Raw genomic sequence first — 23,063 nt, 5'->3', positions numbered from 1 at the left:
ACTTTCAGGAAAGAAACATCTTTTCCTTTTTTTTCCCACAGAGCAAATAAAGATATACGGATGGAAGAACACATGACTGAATTCTAACTTCTCATGTTAATTAATACATCAGTAAGAGGAACAAAAATATCTATAATTTTGCATTGCATGAGAAGTATTTGCTTTCATGATCAGGTAATAATTTCTCATCTTTACAGTGAAGTTAGAAATATTGAAATTAGACCTTTAAATTAATTTAATAATCAGGATAACAGTTCACTACATATGCCATAGAGGTTAAATATCATCAGTTGTACAGCTTTATAATCCATTTATTGCCTTCCTCGCACACTCATTACATAGATTCTTTTCTGTGTCAATGTTATTTCATTTCAAAATCCTTCACTCTTCCTGTTCCTGAAGCAGCTAATCCAAATCCTTAGTAGATTTAGCACATTAGCCTTCTGGCACCCATTTCAGACCTCATATTAACTTTGACTTCTGTCCTTTTGTGCTTCTTTAAGCCGTATACCCTAAAAGCTGCTGTATAAAAGCCTCACACACTCCTGTATCTAAAGCATAAGTAATATTTTTAAAAAAGGCTTAACTGTTCTAATTTCTGTTCTAATTTCTTTACCATCTTAATTATAAGTGACTGTCTCTAGTTGATTCAAATCTATTCAAATGGAGATCACGTGTTCTATGATGCCACTCTTCATCCTAGTCTAAGCAGAACAAGAGACAAGCATTCCTCTTTGCCAGAATATTAGGAAGATAAGGAATGGCATTCACCAACTTCATTCTTTCTCTCTAAGAGGGGAATCTCAGTGATGCCATGCTCTTCCACATTTTATGCACTCAGCCATGTTGCAAAATAAAACAGAGGGAACTGTTGCTCACATTTTCAATGGTATTCTCTACTGACAAAAATTCTAGCACATATCATACACTTACTCACTAGCAGCCCTAGCATTTGGCCTCAGTCAGTTTCCTTCTCCCAATGGAATATCAACATGGAAGATTTTTTTTTCTGAAATAGAGGCCATATTCCTCTTCCAAGTTCCTCATTCCAAGTTCCAGTTTGCTATTCGCTTATTTTTACTGCATTCTTTTGTGTAAGATTGCTCTGTCCAAAGGCCTATTGGCTATTTCTTGAACTGAAAGTGTCATCAATAGGCTGGTTACTTAGCCTTTTTTAATCATAGGAATGGATTTAACCCCAGCCACAGCAGTACTCCTCTGGAACACCTCATCACTGTGATCCTTTTCAATTATGGACTGTGAACAGACACATCAAATTCCCTCTTTTTTTTTTTTTTTTTGTACCAGATAGATCATGCATGGTTTAAAAACTCCTTTGACTTTACCAGTATTGATTAGGGAAGATCTGGACTGTTCCCATGCTGCTTTACATCCTGTATATCTAACTGCCTCACTGGCTATGCATCTATATTTCACTGCAATCTGATTACAACAGACAACTGTCTCTTGATTTTCACTACGATTTCGAGGCAAGAAGCAGTGAGGAACATATGGCACCATTACTAAAAGACTGGGATTTTTGTGCCTTCCAATGAACCAGCTGACCTCTGACTTGCAATTGGTAATTTTCTGACTTTTTGAATTTCAGTAGTCAATGCTGCATAAAAAATGTCAGTTAGCTTAACAACCTGTACACATGCAGCATAACATCTTTCAATAACACTGTCTGCCAGGAGTCACCATCTGCACTTCTGCTGAGAAAATATCACACGAAGTTATACACTAAGCTAACATGGGAATAACAGACAGTATTTCTCACCAGAAATATCAAGGTGAAAGACTCCACCTTGATTTTCAAGGTGCACAATGATTCAGATTTTTAAATTGGTTCCATTAAATTCCAAAGCAGACAAAGCAAGGAGAGTAAAATTATTGGAGCAAGGCCTTTTGGAATGTAAGGCTTTTCAAGCCCATGACATCCAGTTATGCCTTCCTATGGCATGTTCTGACAGAGTGAAAAGCAAAACTACTCCATCCATCAGCCTTCAGAAATCAGAGTGATTGAGGCATGTAGATGTGGAAATTCAAGCTTTGTTTTGACTAATGCAGGTACAGCTGCTTAGCCGGTATAATCTGGTATAATCTGATAGGGTATTGATAAAAACATTATTATTATATAGGTCACTGAAAATAATGTCTCCTATTTATTTCCATGGAAACTACACAGAGATACAAAGAGCACAATGACACTATTTGATAGAGCAAATTCTCAGCTACAAAACACTATTTTTCATTAGCTAATCTGCATGGATGAGCTAATAAAAACACTTCATTTTGTGAGGTGACAGCTGTGCATGGCACTGGAATTATTTTGCCTTTCACACTACTGTCACCAGTACTGAAACACACCATCCACAGCCTCACCATGCTCACATCCACTGTTTGGTCTCAGCAAGCATCCATTAATGTAAATGGGTACAATTTTTTTTTTCCTGCATGGAGAAATTCAATGACACACCTTTGGTTCATACACACTTCCACATCAGATGCTATTTTGTCAGATTGCTCCTCTTCTGCTATCTGTTGCACAGCATCAAAATGTAATGGAATTTTGGTTGGAAGGTTCAACCTCTACTGCGATGCCACCAAACATCTACCCCTGACATCATAGGACAACATATCTAAAAGGGAGGCATTACTTTCGGATGAGCCCGCATACAGATATCACAGCTCTCTTTCTACTGAAATTCTCAGTACTCTGTAAATTTTTTAAGAATGAGAGCCAGCAGAAACAATATTGTTATGGTTCTAAACATGAAGAATAAAATCCTTTTATTCCTGAGTATCCTTATTGCCATTGTAAAGAACCACACATGGCAATCTGATGGAGAAGAGACAAATGCAATTCTAGCCAACTGTTTTTTTTTTTTTTTTAAAACTTGTATGCATGACTGCCAACATACAGGAACACACAGGAACTTGTACTCTGCACCTCTGCTACTTTGTAAGAAGTACTTTCCTGAAGAAGTCCTCTATACCTGTGAAAACAGGATCTCCCTACCTATGTGATAATGCACACTTTGTTTCTTTGTTACTGTCTGAGACAAAGTATGTTTGGGGGAGGATAAAAGCCACATAGAGCTGGTTCTGAGGGTACTAGATTTACCTTAAAACTTCTCCATGATTTGTGTTCCCTTTATAATAAATAGCTGCGCCAGAATAACTTCCATCATTATGCCTCCTCCTTGTTCCCTTTCCTATTTTATACATACATACACAAGCAACATCTACTAAAGAAACATACACTGCAGAAGAATTTAGATTTTAAGCTTTAAAGGAGAAAGTTCAATAAGGTTTTGATAACAAGTTGCCCAGAGAACCAGTGAAGTACCAACCCCGAGGGTGTTTAAAGAAAGGGTAGATGTAACACTTAGGGAAATGGGTTAGTGGGCAATATTGAAAGTAGGTAGGGAATTTGACTAAGAAAAATCATAGAAGTCTTTTCCAAGATTTTATCACAAGCTACAGACTTACTTAGCATATCTGAACAATGCAAATGCCTCATCCTTAGAGCTTCTACATCAAACAACATTAATGACAGAAATTTCATTTTGAACCTACTCACTATAGAAAATCATATATAGACTTCTACCTCACTGAAAGCTGAGAAGCTGTTCAAATAAATTATTACACCTTTCCATTGTCATGAGGCTTACTGAAAATTCAGTTGAACTCAGGACAGATAGTTTTAAAATCTGCCAAATAGAAGCCGTGCAGCACCACACAAGTTTACCCAAACTAGCCAGCCTATTACTTGAGAGAAACATTCCCAGCTAAGTAGCAAAGGTAGAACAACACAACAGAACACCAACACAGCTGCTTCTGCCAGTTCTTCAGTTAGCAAGATATAAGGTGCACCAAGGATCTCTACAGAGCCAGGATCCTACAGTCAAACACACACTTGCTACTCCATATGCAAAGATAAAACTCATGATCACAAGAACAACCTGCACTATTTTACACTTTCAAAAAGGAAAAGTTAAGCCACAAACAATTCAGTCATTTGTTTGTAACAAAGATTCTATCAGTGCTGTGAGTTACAGCAAAAATTACTGTTGTGTGTAGAAAATGAAAGAGAGCTACAATCAGTGCTTGTTAGAAAGCTTTTGACTGCAAAGCAATTTGTGCTTCAATATTTTATACAAATGTTTAGCTTTTAAAGCAAGTATCACCAAAGCCAGACATTATTGGAGGGGGAACCGAGGGCTCATAGGCCCACAGAAGTGCTACCATGGCAATGCCTGTGGATGACTGTTAGCAAACATAACAATAGCAAGTTAATAGCGTCTAAAAATTACACAAAAAAAAATTAAGATTCCTTCTTAAAAAGAAAAGGGTTATCTAGGAAGCAAAGCGCAGCACATTCAAGTTTCTTACTTTGCTTCTAATCCTTTAAGGATCCTCTTACAGATTAAGCATTTTTCAAGCACCCACTCTTCATTCCTGATGCTTGGCACAACAAACGACCACTCTTACCATAAGTTGAATTACCTAGTTCACATTTTGAATATCCAGACAGGCATAGATAACAGCAACACTCCACTTCCACATCAATAACATCTCTATGCTGAAAAATATGCAATTCTGCATGCAATTAAACTACTCTATAATTACAGAGTCCATACACACCACTTTAGAAGTCTACCAGAGCAATATTGTAGAACACTGGGCAGGAAAGGAACATTTGCTCAAACTGCAACAAACCAAAACCAACTTAATCAGCAGTTGGCTGCCAAAATTCTCAAAGGCCACACTGCACATATTATTATCCTGAAGCAGAAAACCATTTATTCTTAAAAATCTATCTTACCTCGAGCCTATGACCATTCTTCAGCTAACAGAAATTGCTCTATTTTTTCCTGAAACCAGATCAGAGTAGTTCTTTCCAATGATGTTTCTATAAAGAAGGTTTGACTCACCTGTTCCTGATTCCTCATCTCCTACAGCTGGGTCAATTTTCTACCACTCTTCAAATGTAATTTAGGTTAACACCTTCATTACTGGAAAAAAAGTAACAAGTAGAAAAAATGTTTAGAAAAATAAGGGCAATGTCCTAACGAGTATTGCAATTTATAGATCAATTTGTAGCTGTTTATTCATCAGTCTCTTTATAAGAGAAAGAAAAGACTGGTTCTGTAGTTGTACTTGTGATTTTTCTGCATCAATTTCTACATTTCACAAAACTTCAAGGACTGAAGACTTCAAGACTTAAGTATTGCATTTATCAAAACAGCTTTGCCAGCATACAATAAATTGATAACTACTACTTGGAAAAAGTCAGATCCAGTAATAATTGTGGGCAGACAGATTTTCACCCCACTGACCATTTGCACAATTCAATAATTCTGTCTTTGCCACATTAGAGATTGCATCGATTTTATTTGTCTTTGGTTCCTCAGCAGTGCAAGAAGTAACTCATCACCTTACTAGAGTTTAACAAGAAACTTCTGGAATCCTCAGCTTCCCTTTAACTTCACAGAATTCTTGAGAGGTATGTTAAGTTAAGCATATCTAAATTCTGATTTCTTTATAATATAAAGAAGAAATAACGGCCTTACGGTGAAGCTTACCCTATGTAGGGATGCATGCCTTTTATTACCTAGCTGTTAGCAACATATGCTCAAATTATATTTGTGCTTGAAAAAGGGAAGTTAATCACAGGTGAAGCAACACTTTGAAATACTGCCTTTATTCATATATATTTTATCAATGAAGACAAGCAGGCTTCTCAAATCTTCAAGAAAGATGGGATTACAGTGTTTTGAGATAACTTTAAAATTTTAGGAGGCTTAAGTAAGTGTTTAAACCATCAGAGGCTTTTCCAACCATTCAGGCTTAGAGAACGTAACAGTCAGATCAACACAATGGAATGATGTTACACGAGATGTAATGACAAAGGGAGTAGCAGGATGGAAAAGGTGTTACAAAGAAAAAGGGAAAGCGCTCACCTATCTCTTTTTAGGCTCGCAAGGAAAACTCCACACACAAGGGAGGGATTTCCAACCAGAGATCTGTACCCAGTGGCAGTCAGTCCTTAAGTGAGGTCTAAGAGAGGTGCAGCCAGGCTCCACTCCTTCTGGTCACACAGCTGAATTGCCTTCACCTGTGCTCCCAGGGCTGACCAGGTCCTTTCCCCAGGTGCTCAATCAGTGGTTCAGGCCACAACTCAGCAGTTACCATACAGAGAGTCAGAATTGAACCAATTTACATGAACTCAATTTTGCTTGAAAAGCGCAGGAATAAGAAAAGTGAAGCATGCTGGAGAACTTCAGAGGGAACTTACAGTGGATTCAAGGGAATACTGAAGGAGATCATAGTGGAGAGCGGTTTTAATTCAATAACCTACTTCAATCTCTCCAAATGACTGCTTACTTTAGGCAAACTGTAATCAAATCAGGTCTCTATCAACCAGTTGCTAGTTAAGATGAACCACTCTTACAATCACTTCAATACTTTCCAGCTCTCCCAAAGAACCACTGCTGGCAGACACCACGAGCTACGATTTGTCTTGTTCTCCGTTTTATTCACACAAGTTCTCCCATCTCTAATTCCTATACTGATTCCAGAATTTGAAATGACTCTTTATGGAAGTATTTTTAAGGAGTTTTAAATTCTCAGTATTACCATGAGTTTGGAAATGAAGTGGAATGAACTGGTATTTATCCACAGGCTAGTTTCCTACCATTTTTCTATTCTATTCAAAGAATAGAATTCTTAGAGCAGGGATACTACAGAGTTTATCAACTCTTAGATTTTTACTCCAGGAAAAAAAAAAAAACCAAAAATAAGTGCTTAAACGCAGGCAAAACCAATGAAAAAGGGACATGACTCATAAAAAACAGCCAATTCATAGAATCCTCTTCAATTTGTTACCTTTTCTAGCGTCTCTAAGTTTTAAACTTACAATTTCATTTAACATAAATCAGTAGTTGCACGTATGTCAATGGTTTATAGGCTGTTCAGCCCAGTTCTGTGACTAAATAGGGGGGGTGGAGGGACCCATGGACCCATGCCCCAGGAGAGGGGGAATAGGGAAAAAGGGTAAAAGGTAGAGAAGTGGACCTAAACACAAAACAGTGGCAATGAGCTAAAGGAGAAAACTATACACTGTATACAATACTTTAAATAAATCAGTGTATAAGCTAAAATATTTAGGAGAAAGTAAAAGGTAGCCAATCTGATTTCCCTACTCCATGAAAATTTCCTTTTTTGCTTTTATTAGGCTTTTGCCCAGGACCAACCTACCCAGCAAGGCAACAGCTTTCTTGTCATGGGACCCCTTTTTCTTCTCATGGTTCTGGGTCCTCTTGGGTCAATGCTGTGTCTGCCAACTGCAACTCAGGTTTGATGATCCTAGTGTTATTTACTGTCCGTAACTGCCTAATTGGCACGTGCTTCTTCAATCAGAGTTCAAATGTTCTAATTAGCATTCACAATAGCCTCAGAAAAAAGAGAGCAAGTGTCTGCTGTGCTTTGTTTAGATATCTCCTGTTTCATAAAGAGCTTTTATCCACGGAAAATCTTGTGATGCCCGACCTTGATAAGTCTGGAAAATTTTGCCTGGGCATGCTGCCAGACATTTTGTTCAATATCTAAGCTTTTTTCCCTCTTAGTCTTCTTGTTGTACTTTTTTTTCCCCTTCTAACTTCTTGGCCTTTTTTTTTTTTTTTTTTTTTTCCCTCATAACTACTTCAGGTATCACTATGCTTATGCAGAGGCATTGAAATAAAGATCTAGATTTTGAGTCTTTTCCCGGCTACACTTCCTCAATCACTCCCTGTGAAACGTAAGAATTTCCTTCTTTATTTGTATTGCATATAGCCTTCTTTTAGTAGAGACTTCAGTATAAGTATTCAAAAACAGACTTACTCGGATTTACTTTTCATAAAAACAGATCTGAATGATACACATCACCATTTTTTGATTTATATGCAAAGTGGATGCAGTCCTCTACACCAATTATTCTGCAGATTAAATTAGATTGAGCATTCTTGCCACAGTTTGCACGTATGTTGCGGCAAAAAGTGTAGAATAATGTCCCACATTTCCAATAGGGATCCTCAGTCTTTCCCATACTGTTGCACTATAGATAACCACTTGACAGTTATGCCTTCTCTGTCAGAAGGTCCGGCTTAAAGAATTTAATAGTTACAATTAATAATATAAGACTGATATAAATAAAGACATAAATGCTGAGAGTACAGGGTACTTTCAGTTTTTCAGACCAAGGGCATTCAGCACTTTGAGGAATTTGTAGGAAAAGAGCACCCTGCACTTTTAGCAAGGCACTGATGTAAGGTCTTATCTTTCCTTCATCAAATAATGAGCATTTTGCTGCGTTTTTACTGGATCAGATCCATGTTATTATATTTATAAAATAATGCATACCACATTATGGGTACACCCTACACAAATGCAAAATCAAGGCACACTTGTATTTCAATTGATAAAACCCACAGTTTAGCTTTAAAACACTACGAAGGTGAAAAGAAGTAATGGTGCTTACGTTTGACATAAAACGTCATCATGACAAGATAAACCACTTACTACTTCTGAAACTGAGAAGAGTTCTCTCTACTGTTTTGCAGCCTGTTATCTTTGGGAACCTTCCACGGCTTTATAATATGTTCCTTCTATTTACTGAACTTACTGAATAATTTTTGCTTTTATCCCCATTTATATAATGTGATTACATGTATCTTAGGCTGGTAAGTCCTGGCTTATTTTATTCCTAGGAGTTCTGTTAAACATCAAAAAGCTGAACTACTGCTAATATTCTTTAGTAGGAACCCAGGAGACACGTGAAGTACAAGAAAAAAAAAGGACACTGTAGCAAATCAGAACTTTGAAATTTGAGGCATTGGGAAATAATAGCTGTCACCAGCTTGCCAACACTTTTGTATTGATGTGCTGAAGGTAACATTTTATGAATCTCTGAGCCTGCCAAAAGACAGACAGTATTTGAAGGAAAGCTGGAGGAAAAAACATAAAAGGAGATTGAAGCAGACAGAAAGACGGAACCTTGGAAGCTTAAACAGAAAATGATTTTCTAATTTCTCTTCAGGACTGTGGATTATCTAGGCAATTGCATTAAGAAAAATGCCAACCAACTACTGAACGTCTGTGTAGACAGGATTAAAAAACTTCAATCTTTAAAGGAAAAGACAATGAAAAAACACTGCATCAAGTCCTAGCTCAAACAAATGTCCAATCCCACCCAGAGAGAAATAAAAGCCTATCCAAGCTAATCTTGTATGCTCTCTGAATACAGGATGTGCACTTCACCCAAACTAGATCCTCTCAGATCCTTAGGAGAAACTGTAACTTTTCAAGCTTTATACACAGTTATTAAATTACATGCAAGGTGAAGTGAAGATTTGCTTTTTAAAAAAAAGAAGGATGTCTGCCTGAAGCTATAGCAAATTAATATTGTTGACCTTGGCTCTGACTCTGCTCCTGTTTAAGTTAACAGAAATACTCCTATTGATTTCACTGAGATCTGGATCAAGCCTCTTGTTGAAGCAAAATTGAAAACTGTAGGTTAGAAAAATTTCAGGCAACACTAGGATTGCTGACATAAAACAGGACATTCTAATATCAAAGAATTGGTTTTTCCAGGTTGTTCTCTTTATTAACAAGAAAACCTTGTTTATGCATCCAAAAAGACAGCGGAACCTTGATTAACCGCGATAAGACATTTTATAACTATTTTTAAATGCAAATTAAATCTGTGACTTCATGTATGCAATAACATATACATAGAGCATTTGATAGTCCTGGGCAGATTATGAAGATTCACCTAGTCTGATAACATGGGATAACTTCTTAGGACCATATCTGAAAGTGACTATTCTAACTTACTGTCTATGAGAAATCTCTTTACTATTCTAGTGAACTTCATAGGTATAGACTGTACTGCTACATTACTAAACTGTTCATTTGAAGTATGGAAGGCTTAACTTAAGCTTCTGTACATGGGAGCAGAGTATTGTGTTGAATCTACTGTGAATATGAAACTACTCTATCACTATTTTGCAGGAATGTAATTTTTCTACATCAATTTTCCAAATTAACATTTATCCCTTACAGCTTTTTATAGTAACATAAATAATACACTCACTGCATGCTTACAAATCTTGCTTAGGGATTTCAAATTGTTATATATGATATTTAACGTTAACTCACATTTCCTGCTAAAACCCGGGTGACCACATTCAATAACCTCAATCCCTAAAGAGCTTTCTGCTCAGTGTGGACTCGAATGAGGAAGAAGCAGCATCCTCAACACTTTTTTAATCTCAGGAATGATAGAGTGTAAGAGTTAATTTCTGTTTATCATCTGAGTGGAGGAAATGACCTGTATTATGGCAAAAATATATTATATATAAAAGTATATTATATATATTATGTACAAGGGGAGGGAAAGCACTACTGTAAGTTCTTGACAGAGCTTGTTGCTGAAGTTGGCTATCTTGATTATCCAGTAATGCAGAGCACAAAGTATAGCTATGATCATGGATTTCTAGACAGAACAAAACAATTTCTTACTCATAATTTTCTAGCTTTGATTGCCTATCTTCAGAGTGCGTGACTTATATTTTTAAGTAGATGGTTTCAATGGCTTATATTAACAAAATCTTTACAAGGTGGAAGCAAATGCCTCTTTAAGGAATCCACACTTGAGAGAAAACAAAACAATTCTGTATTACAAGTAAGCAGGATTTATTTCTACTGATAATTTTTTGTTATGTAGTGTTATTGATGCTAGTATGTATATAGTTGAACTAATAAAAGACTATTAAGATTCAATACAAGAATATCCACTGGACTTTGTCACTAGCATAAGCAAGAACTGTAATCAAGTGAATATTACTGATATATTTACTTCGAGACTCACCATTAGTGTCTCTAGTTCTTCCTCGTAATACAAAGAATGGGGGAATATCTCCAAAAGTACAGAGATGCAGGGGCTTCACCCTCTCTCCACATCAAAGTACTGACAACAAGTAAGGGACAGTGACTGGAGTAATGGGATTGGGTTTTATCAAAAGAGAGAGAGAAGGAAATAATAATAAAAGAACAAAAGCATGACGTGACATACACAGAAACATTTTGTTATGCAAAAAGAAAAATTTATATATGTGATTAGCATTATTATTAGTTTATGATTTAGCATGAACATGTAACAGCTGAGAACATATCATCACTAAAAGCTACTTCTTGGAAGCTAGTAAATGCAGAGTTACAGCCAAAAGATCAATGTTAATTTTGTCCCACCTGCTTTATACATTAAAACGTCATATGATTTTAGTAATTTTACATTTCTTGATTTATTCAGGTTATATGGAAAATTCTAACTAGAATTTCTCACAGTCTGACACACATGCATACAAAATGAATGCAATGCACTCTATTTTTGGCTTAAAGTTTCAGTCTCGCCGAGATCTAATAAAGAAGTCCAGTTTGAAGGAATTTGACTTAATAACATTAGTTCTGTCTATGTTTGACGTTAGCTGGTGGAAACTTAACACTGGCTGACCCTGACAATATTAACATATTTCAGTTTGTTTTGAATGCCTTCACTCTGGATGAGCCTTTAACAGAAAAAGTGGCAGCTGGCTCAGATGGGATAAGTGAACACGAGAGCAAAGTAGTAACTGGAACTTGATTCCCTTCAGATATATGTTCTTTTGTAAGTCCAGCACTGTGTTAACTCTGTCCTCCGCTTCCCACAGTACTGATCATGAACAAGAACTCACACAGCTTAAAGCTGTGCAGCCAGCTGACTGATGGTTATCTGCCAGCTTCTAGGTGAGCAAACTTTCACCAGGCAGAGCACATGATGTCTAAGCTTCCCTTGTGCTTTCCTTTATGAGCACTGATCTGAATCTTCTTCCTTTTCCCCAGTAGCTGATTGTCATAGAATCCTTCTCCTACTCTGCTGCAGCTAGCTGAAAGTACCTTGCAGCTAAGAAGTTGGTGGAGAAAGCAGGCAAGCTCATACATGTCGTACAGGATACAAATATGAAAACTGGAGATGGAAAATAAAGCTTCTGCATGCCCTATAGATTTTTTGTGTGCTTCTTATGGTATTTTAAATGTATAGTGTAATACACTGCACTTATATGAAAACTAAATGTTCAAAAGTATTGCATCACGCTGTGTAAACTACAGGATTTCACCTACCAGAAGAAAATAAGAAAAAAGAAGAAAGAAAAAAAAACAAAACCACAAACATCAGTGGTTCATAAGTCCTCTATTTTCTTAGTCCACACAACAATCAAACAACAAGGTATTTGAAGAACTCAGGGATTCATTTAGTTTGTAACTTTTAAACGGATTCTGAAGGTCACGACTTAAACAGAGGGAGCTGTATTTTCTATTCTGGTCTGGCTTTAATTTGGACAATCTTTCCTTTTAAATATAGCTATTTATGACATTTGTTAAAAGCCTATGCTGCTAATTTAGCTAAAAAAAAATCTAATGGAGTTGTATTGGAAGTTTTCCATAAAATTAATGTTCCAGACTTAATGGATGTCTAAGGTATCATTATTAACGGGAATATTCCATAAACTAAAATCAGAGCCTTTGAGTTGGTGATCTGATACTGTTAGATCGGAACTTATTGAAAACTGGAACTGAGCCAAAGTACCCAGGAATTCAATTTAAACACCTTATGGAGGTTAATGCTTTTACAGTATTTACTCTAATTAGTGTTTTATTAAATGCTCAATTTCACTCGTATACTTAGGCAAGAGAAGTGGCCAGTCTGTGGGTAAAGCAAGTCTGACAGGTAAGATCACTTTACTTTCTACATCTGTCAAAAAACGCTAGCCTTCTCTACAATTTCTAGGATTATATTGCCTTTGAATACATAATCACATAATTGAGAAAGCCACGTGTGTATGTCGTAGACTGTACCATGATCCTCTAGGTGTTCTTTAGATTCAAGTCTTAAACACACAAATTGCTTCTGGGTGTATTCAGAGTGTCCTTGGGGCACTCTCTGGTATTCCAACATGCAGACAGCAGACTTAGATTAAGGACTGCTGATCAGAACTCCTTGTACTGGCCAAGTACACCCCTCGGTACCTATATGCCTACTTTGGGTACACAGCACACAGCAGGCTTAGCCACGTGGCCTGCAGGCTGCCCATGAGCCTCTGTGCAGACAGCAGATACCACCATCCAGACCACTTTCCCAGGTGTACTGTAAGGTGCTTGGACTGCCCTGAATGGAGCTAGTCTCTGAAAGTTGAGCGGGTTCAATAAGTGATCCTCTGACAAGCCCATGCTGCACCTTTCTGCCATTTGAGTCAGATCTTATTTAGGTCTCCACTAGTCAAAAAGGACAGGAAACCTCTAGAAGTCTACATTATCTTTTTAGTTTGGATCAGGATTTTGATTTGGAAGCCAGTCTCACATACTGCACTTTGCTTCTCATTTCATCATGGCTTCAGGAGCACAAACTAGACTCTGGGTGGCTCTCAAAGTTCCTCTACTGTGCTTCAATTCCAAACAGGCATTCAAACAATCAGAATTGGTCTGAAGCAAAAATATTTGAATAATATGGATGCCATTCCTCAGCACAAACTGTTTTGCTCAACAGGTTCACTCACATTGGGCTATATTGCTTAATAATGTATACATGGACTATAACCCTCATAGACTAAGGTGTGTCAAAAAAAAGCTCAAACAAAATGTATTCTCTTTATAAATTAAGATGAAAAATAAATTGTTGAGCTACAACAATTAGAAACTCTATAATTGTCATATACATGGGATGAGTGTATTTACCATACTCTTTGTATCATCAAGTCTAACCTGTATGCAAGAAGTAAACTCCATAAATGCTTAACCTTCCATCTTAGATGTCAGCTTCACAAGACTTCATAGCATTTAAGCTTGTTTTAATGCAGAATAATCTCACGGCATTTCTAGGTTTTTCTTTACCTAATGTGAGGAAATTCACTCTAGGTTGCAACTGCTAGTACCCAGTAAAGATAATGATGCAGATAAGAGCCAAAATCAAATTTTCTACACAGAAAAATATCAACAGTTGATATTCTCTTATTTTCTGGCACTACAGGATTTTTAAAAAAGAACAATAGCCTCTCATAGAAAGCACATTCTCGGCTACCAAGTGGCACCTAGCAAAAGCCATTAATGTAGGTAGCTGCCAGTGTACTCTTTTATCATTTACCTTTACAAACAGCTGAATTCAACAACCACTTTTAGCAGACCTTTGTCAACATGGAGATTTTTTTTACCTGATTCTCTTATCATGTCCTTTTTATTACAGATACAGAAGAGTATGTAGATTAGGGTATACATAGTATATATATATATATTTCACAAATTAGTGAGATGGAAGTAATATCTCTGAATATTCATTTTCAGTACTAGCGCAGAGCACAAAGGCTCATGTAAGTTGCAGACCTCACTACTAGCAGAGTTTAAATAAGTGAGACTTTTGGAAAAGTCTTTTCTGAAGACGAAATCACTGTGGAGCTAATTTGAAGGCATGCTTAAATACACATACGTCTGGTACCTTGAGGTAAACTATTGAGTGACTTTCTAATATTCCTGCTATTCCTTAGTAACTGCCAATGATGAAAGAAATGAAGAAGTATAAACCCCCTAATATTTACAATAGCGTACTGAAACAGAGGAATATGTGCACAGGAAATAACACTGAGTAATTAATGCAGTCAAGACAAAGTTCACACATTATCTTATCCCCTGGAAAGTTATTCATATGCTAGAATCTGCATATAGTCTGGATTTAATTCTTATCTCTATAAATAACTTTTTGTAGCGTTGATCAAAACACTGTGCTGCATTCTTTACACCCAGTAAATTAAGGATGTGCTTATCAGAGAAGAATTGGAATGAGTAATCACTCACGGTTATTAAATATATGAGTGAATATTTATTGATAAAAGGTTGCATAAATATTTGGATACTGACGTGACATTGCAGCTAAGAGACCAGGAGGGCAGAACTGTCTACATGTTTTCAACCGGTTTGCTTATGCTGAGCTCCACATTGCTATTACAGGAACCATAGAAGAGGGAAATGGAAGAAAAACTGCCTAAAAACTATACAGTTTCAGGACTGAAGCCAGGCTCTTCCATCACTACTAGCTCTATTAATAAACGTATGCAACATTTACAATGTAAGCAGTACTTTCGTGTTGCTTTTTGTTTCCTAAGCAGCTCTTCAGTACAAGAATTTGACTGGAACACCATGTACCCTTAAGGTCTATCTGGCTGCAAGGGGGAGTGGCAACCAAACCTCCAGCATGGTTTCAGTAGCAGGTGCTATTACATTAATTCCTTAAGTAAAGGAAGGCTTTGAAGATACTTGCTCAGCTCAATATTTAAAAACACTCTGATGTCTGGATTTTAATCCTTGTGCTCAATGAGCCACTTACAAGATTGAAAGGCGCCTTTAAGCCACTGCACATGATCTTCTGGCTATAAATAAAAGTAGTATTTCTGACTGCTCTTTTCCAGCATACATAAATAGAGCTTATTGCATTTAAGACACAAGATACCACGTATAGCAGACAATTGTCACATCAAGGCCTTTAATTGTAATGAGAACTGTCCATGCTTTAAATACCTCAACGTTTATGGACCAAAGCAGCAGCTAAGTGCATAAGCTAGTCTGCAGTGCTGTCTTTTAGACACTGGCTGGGAGCCAGTGTTCTTATGGCAGACAGTAGTAATGCAGTGTAATTCCACCTATTGACCTAAACTGGAAGATCCAGATCCAACTTCAACAGACTAGCTATGTGGCTACTCTCAAGTGAAAATGGAATTTTATATAAACTCTTATCAGACTGAAGAAATAGAATAATATGCTTGCCATGCTTCTTCAGCCAGCATGAAGAGACCAAAAAAGACCAGAATCCTTCAGATGAGAGGCCCTCTGGAGGGGTTTGAAGCAGACATAAGATGCCCTAACTTTAGTACTATTTGAGACATTGCTGAGAAACAGCAGGATAGTTGAGCTAATGGTAATATGGTATCTTGCTGTGGTTTAACCCCTGCATTCCATCAATGTCCAAGGACTTCTGGGAGTTAAGTTTATCCAAAAGATTTCTAATGCGAGCCTCTTCCACCCAGAAAAGGTCTTCCTTTCTCTGGACTTCCTCCCTGGTGTCTGGGTCTGGAGTGCCAGAGAGCCAACCTCAAGAGAATACTAAAGCAAAGAAGGCTTCCAACTCTGCCTTTTCTAAATCTCTTGTCACCAGGGCCCCTACCCCATTCAGTAGCAGGTTCACATTTTTGCTAGTCTTCCTTTTGCTCCTGATACATTTGAAGAAGCTGTTCTTGTTGTCTGTTATACCCCTTACTAGATAAAATTCCAAACAGACCTAAACCTCTCTTTTTGTGCATCCCTGTATACTCTGACAACATTTCTATATGTCTCCCAAGTGGCCAGTCTCCTTTTTCACATTCTGTACATTTGTTTCTTCTGTCCAATTGTCATGATCTTCTTGCTCATCCATGCAGATCTCCTGCCTTCTTTGCTAGACTTCTTACTAGTTCAAACGCAATGTTGGCATAGTATTATTGCTGAGCATGATATCACGCAACATGGAGTATCCCTTTGGCAAGTCTGGGTCACTTGTGCTGGCTGTGTCCCCTCCCAGCTCCTTGTGAGCCCGAGTCCCTAACTGGTAGTGCAGTACAAGAAGCTGAAAATCCTCTGGCTCTGTGTGCACTGCTCCGCAACAACTAAAACATTGGTGTATTATCACTATTTTCATCCCAAATCCAAAACACAGCATCATATGAGAGCTTTTATGAAGAAAGTAAACTATCCTAGCAAAAACCATGACATATCTTTATGTACCATCTTTCCAGGAAAAATACAGGAATGTAATTGAAAAGCTGAGCAATTGTTGCATTTTTCAGCATAGCACAAGAAAGGTAAATGGTGTGGCAGCAGTGTAACTAGAGTTTAATAGGATGCTGTCTATTCCATGGCACTATAAGACTAGCAGCCTACAGTTCAACTGTCTGTTTCTTGAGAAGATGATGTTTAAAACATTCAGCCCTCTAAGCCACATGAAAATTCCTGCCCTGCTGGTGGCCTTCTTGTAGGTTTTGTTGTTAGCAGGAGTGATTTGGCCCCAGGCAAGGAATTTTAAAGCAACCCTTGTAAGCTGGATGCCAGAGAACAGCAGAGACTGAAAAATCTTCTTCCAGATAGACAAAATATATTTAATCCTGTAATAGCTAGCATGAGGTGTTTGGCAGACATCCCAGAGTGAAGGGCAGAGCTAATCAATATTAAACATTCACAAGCAAGTAGAGCAAACCAACAAGAAAAACAGAGGAGGTAGTCACTATGTTGAGAGAAGAGGAAATACTGAAGCTAAGGAAAGCCTCAGAAGTTAGTAACAGATCTGCTTTGTTGGTTAAATGTGGAGTTTTTTCTTTTGTATACTGTTCAGTAGGTGAGCATGATAAGCACGTATTTCTACCTGTCTTACAAGACCTCTCAAGAATATAGCTTTTGCCAGAGCTCTTCAGATTCTGCAGCTGAAATGACATTCTAGTAAGTAAACAGCTCTGAAGGTATTCTTTTAATAATGTTAGCTTGTAGATTGTCATTTATATCCTTAGCGCAAAAAAGACCAAGAAAAAACAGCAACCTGCCTCACCAAACTTGAAAAAAGAGAAGGAAAGTTGATTAATCAAAGAAAAATATTCCCCACCAAGTTAACGTATCCCAAGAATATATAGCTCTTCATCTTCCAAGAATTTTATTCACCCAGTTTCAGAAAAAGATCAGTTCTTAATTCATTCACACAAGGGCACAGCATGGCCTGCGTTGTTCTAAACCATCAGAACTGTTTAAGATATACATCATGATTAAGTTCATCTGTGTCTTGAACTTAATTCTCCATTCCATAGACTTTTGAATCTTTCATTCAAGATAGTCCATTTGAGATGGTTCCTAGGTCATAATAAATAAGAATTGATTTGACATACAACTGTCTTAGACTCCACTGCTATGCACAAGAGCTAAAAAGGCAATGAATGAATATGCATATTATAACAGATGCTACAGAGTTGGCTTATAAATCCCCACAGCATTCTTCCTATTCACTTGACTTTCTACATGTCATTTTCATTTGTCCTTATTTTAAACCAGAATCTGAGTTTTTTCTATATTCTTCTAATTCCTCTGTTCTTCATCCTAAATGCCAAACTTGCTTATTTCAGATACGTATTCTGGATACAAAAGTAAGAATATTAAAATAATACTTCAAAATGTTAGCTAAAGACATTTCCTTTCAAATAACCTCTGTTCATGCTGTTTCTGTTTACACTTCCTGATTAAAATACACTCTTTTTCTCTTGAGCTTTTCAAAGTGATCAGAAGAGTCTGGGAAATTTGAAGCACCTATCAGGACAAATAGGAGAGGCAAGCCTGTAAACAGCAGCACCTGACAATGTCCATTCAAGCTGATGTCATTCTTGATAGAACGAGGAAACAAAGGATGGAGGACATTCAGGAGCTGCTGTCTTAGAAATGGAGCATTTGCTTTTACCACATGGCACATAGCTGTTCAGCACATTAGAAAGGGCAGAAATATGATCACCTCCAACTGCTGGTAAGAAGAATAATCTTATCATTTTCTTTTTGTTATTATTTTCCTCACAGTCTGAGGGCGAGTATCTTTTTACATAGTACCTTTGATCTTCTTGCTCACACTTAACTAGTCAATGGAACCAAATTAGAGAGCGTGACCCAGCCTGTGACAGCTTGGCTATGTAGCTACTTATTGTGAAAATTATCTTGTTTCTATCTACATCACTTAAAATTAATTCCACTCCAGAGGGTATGAGATTCTGTCCCTTATCACACAAGTCTTATTTTAAGGTGAGGTTTAGTAGAAACCTTAAAAGACTCCTGCCATCTACTATGGAAGTCATTTTATATGAGACAAGGCTTCTGTAGTATCTAGTAATAAGCAAAAGATGTTTCTCTAGCTTCCTGGTGTGTTTTTTATTTATACTTAATTCTATTCCAGTAGAAAAGAATTATAAAAATAATCAATAAGAAAATCACACAGGAACACAGGGAGACAAGTGAATGTAAATTCACAGTTGTTATGTAAGTACAAAGAAGAAAATTCAAAGAAACTAGACAGCATCAAAATCATTTGCTGCTGTAAGTTTTGGTGAGTGATAGATCTGGGAATAAAATTCCAGCAAGATTTGTCAGTTAGTCAAAATGAATGTTTGTAATTATGAAATAAAGTGAATTTTAATTCAATTGACTCAAAATAGAAAACAGAACATAAATACAACTTGCATTGGTGAAATTGGAGACAGAAAACAAATCATGATTGTTTACAAAGTCTCCAAAGAGATCAGTGTGTTAGCATATGCTCATTTTCAAGACCTTTGGAGTGGCAAATTATTTTTATTGATGTTCCCGATACAAATAATAGATGGGCTGTTGGATGCTATGGTCAAAGACATTTCTTATCCCTGTATTCATATTTACCTGAGCATACAATATAATTGTTAGATATAATCTCAATTATAGTGATAACTGATGGAATAACTGTACAAACACCACGTGAAACTCTACAGTTTAGTCCAAAACAATAAATGCTACCTAGACCAATATTAAACAACATGAATATAATTCTGCTATTGAGAGCCCAGCTACATGCTATTCTGTTAATGAAACAGTTACTTGGTTCACTCTGCTAGGGCCCATAGCATTTAACTGAGCTAAGAAGTGCCATTAGAATTAGTAGATGAGCCATCCGTGGCATTTGTAAAAGAAATTTAAAATGCTATGATCCCGCTTCAGCAATCACATTAGCTTGTTCTGTGGCATATGTTAAAAATTTGACTACAGCTAGTACCAAAAATGGCCTGTTTATTCCAGACCATTCTCACGACAGGCTTAGGTCACTACAGTTCTTGGATACCTCTAAGACTCTTCTAGCTCTCATAGTTCTCCCAGCTATGAGTAACTAGTGTCACCTTGGCATCAGTGCTGAAGGTGTGTATTCTGCTACTAAGGGCCGCTTCAGAAGCCAAACATTCAGTTCCCTGTAGACAGCTCTTTGTAAGGCTTTTTGAAGAAGTCAATAACAGACTCTCTGTAAGCATAGTAAAAAAAAACAAACAAAAAAATAGTTCTATGAAGACAAGACCCTGGGGCTTCCTATTTTACATTTTACACTCATGTTCTCTCAAAGTGATTCAAAATGAATGTTTAAGAAGGATGAGACCCTGGTGAGCTGGATTCAGGAACAAGATCCTGGAGAAAATACGGACAATTTAGGTACTAAGCTGCACAAAGTAACCAATACGATATCTTTCTACACAGGATGGTAAAAGCTTCAGCTAAAATCACGTACCAGTTCTTGGTCTCTTGAGATACTAATTGCTGGCAAGGGACCAGATGTAGCTTGACTGCTCCTGTAAGCCCATAAGAGGCCATCTATGTGCTTTTCTCAGAGTCTCTTCAGTACTAAACAGTTATTGGGAACATTTTTAATGAGCTGTACAGCTATACAATGGCTTAGGAAGCAGCCAAAAATTTAAGACCATAAAATACAGAAAATTGTGAATTTCTTCAGGAATAATAATATGCAACACAACATCTTCAGAAGATTTAAGCTGTAAAGCCCACTTTTCCATTGGAACTTTACCCTCTATTTTGTGAGAACATCTCACAGACTCTATCAAACCTCTGAATGCTGTGACAAACAGCAGGATCTTGTATGCTCCAATAAGCCTCTTTTCCCTACTCTATCTTCATTAATATCAAGCTTTGGAAATAGCATCTAAAATGGTAAGGTTACATGCAGAAGAAAAAGTCACAAATCACAATCTCTAGAAAAAATGATTGCATGATATAATGAATAAGAAAAGATTGCTACCTTGATCTCACAAAGAAGAAACTTGAGAGATGAATTCTGTTTATCTTCCTCATGTATGAAGTTCTTCATCAGGCCTTTTACTTCCAGTAATGCCTTCCTGTGGCCTGGAACACTCTTGCAGAAAGCATTTTCTTACATACAGTAGTAGACTTCCCTCTTCCTAGGAACCTCTTTTCCACCAGCATCCATGGTATTCCATAGATCCTGTCCCCTGGAATTTATATAAAATGATTACAGTTTTCTTCTACTGTTCTTCTGTGCTTTAAGAAACCATCTTTTCTACCTACCCATAGGCTCCTTCTTCCCTGAGCTGAAGGACAGATTTCTTCCAGCTCCTGCAGGACCACCTACTGTAACCTCATTACCCACTGCCTTGGGAAAGCTCTGCAGATCCCTGAAATATTTCAAAGTTACCATTGCCAGCAACACAAGAGGCTCTCCACACATTTCTAGGAATAACTTTTTCTATCACAGAGACACGTGATTTATAGTATCTCTACCTCAAAGTCTTTAAAGAACTGCTTTAACCCACAGCAAATCTAGATGGAATACTGCACAAGAAAGTAATTCCTATTCCCAACTGATGTACTAGTATGTTGGCTACTGAACCATCCTTTCTTTTCTAAATTCCCATTAAGAAAGTCATATGGTTTCTCAGAAATCAAGTTGATTAAATTAGGTGAAATTCATGGAATGTTTCTCTAGCTGTGATATCAGGAAAATCTCATATATTTATTTTCTTTGGAAATGCATAACCTGTTATTTCTGAAACATATTGTACTGTCTGACTCAGTCACTGATAACTAATTATTTAATTGCCAACACAGGAAAACGTGCAGCATGTGCCAGCTACGCAGTAAATAGCCTCTGGTGATTAGTTTAAAAAAACAAAAAACAACAAAACTCTGGCTCTGCCCCTTCCCCAGCTAATCTACATTAAGTAAAGATGTAACTTTAATATGCTGAGGATGAGAGAGAGAATAAAAGCTTTGAAAGGGAAACACAGAGCACTAAACAACAGAGATTTATTAGTGTGGGTATATCACAAAGGTCATGTCAAGGAAGTTCTCAATCAAATCCTTATTTACCAAGGTGTAATAACTTTACGTGAAAGCATACAAAATACCTAATTGACATTCCAACATTCTGTATCTTGACCTAAAACTCAGGATAATATTGGTCTAGTATATGCAGTTGTAGATGTTTTTTTCTTTTCTCTTCCTGATTATTTACAATTTCTCAGTGATTTCCTTAGTAATTTTGTATCACTGCTGCTTTCATTCTAAGAAGTTTAATAGCAATGATCTCTTACTAGGTCACCAAATCTCTGTGAGAGAAATGGTTGAGAGCAACAGTTTCAGACTTTGAAGCAAGGTATGAATGACCAAACACTGTCATTGACATTAGGAAATAAGCTCCCATGATTCTCCTGAAGACCTGAAATCTAAGGATCAAATAGCTTAGGGTTCAGTACTACTGCTGAAAAATTGCAATAGTTTAAATATATAGTTTAAAATGGGTCAGGTTCACTAGCTGCAGTGTTTGTAAGAAAATATTCAAGTATATCGTGCTTATATCCATGTTTCCTATTATGGCTTTTCACTTAAGATTGCAACAAAATAGAAATTCTGGGCCATTAGAAAGCACCATTTTGCCCTATTTAATGTCATTTGGCCAAACTTCCCTTCAAAATACGCAGTTGCATGTACTGTTTGAAAGGCAGGCAGGCTACCAGTGTCAGTTCACCGTGTCTTTAGCCATGCAGAGATCTCTGGTTTACTAAATTTCCTAAATTTAATTCACCAAGAGGCCCAGCTTCCTGCCATCTGCTCCCATTCAGTGTATTACTGTCTAACTTTCACCATTCAAGAAAACATTTTTATTAAGAAAAGCAGTGCTGAGTGTTCTTGTGAGTTATATATAATGTAGACTCACTGATTCAGTCGCATGTGATAGCTTTTCCAATTAAAATCTTCTTCATAAAAAAAAATTTAATAATCCTTATTTTTCTTTAGCTTTCAGAATCTTTTCAATGCGCCTCATTGAGCATGGAGTAGTTAGTAAGATTTTTCAGCTACGCAGTTTGCTATGCCCATACATATATTATATG

The 23,063-nt window shown here is 37.0% G+C and overlaps 1 long non-coding RNA gene across 6 annotated transcripts in view; it reads right to left on the bottom strand.

Moving 5' to 3' along the window:
• Positions 1 to 23,063, bottom strand: part of LOC116230833 (uncharacterized) — a 120,513-nt gene that overhangs the window by 84,956 nt on the left and 12,494 nt on the right. For 4 of the 6 annotated variants that reach the window (XR_016469584.1, XR_016469585.1, XR_016469586.1 and 1 more), the window contains exons 1-2: positions 5,970 to 6,147; positions 4,941 to 5,021 (exon numbers count right to left, since the gene is read on the bottom strand). This is a non-coding gene — a long non-coding RNA (uncharacterized LOC116230833). Of the gene's footprint in view, positions 1 to 4,940; positions 5,022 to 5,969; positions 6,148 to 20,953; positions 21,165 to 23,063 lie in introns of those variants that run through there. The other 2 variants (XR_016469587.1, XR_016469588.1) reach the window with 1 other exon arrangement.

Source organism: Phasianus colchicus, chromosome 10, assembly GCF_987193195.1.
Source record: "Phasianus colchicus chromosome 10, bPhaCol1.hap1.1, whole genome shotgun sequence".
NCBI lineage: Eukaryota > Metazoa > Chordata > Aves > Galliformes > Phasianidae > Phasianus > Phasianus colchicus.
The sequence above is the reverse complement of the archived record's forward strand: the minus strand, read 5'-3'. Positions and strand labels throughout refer to the sequence as shown.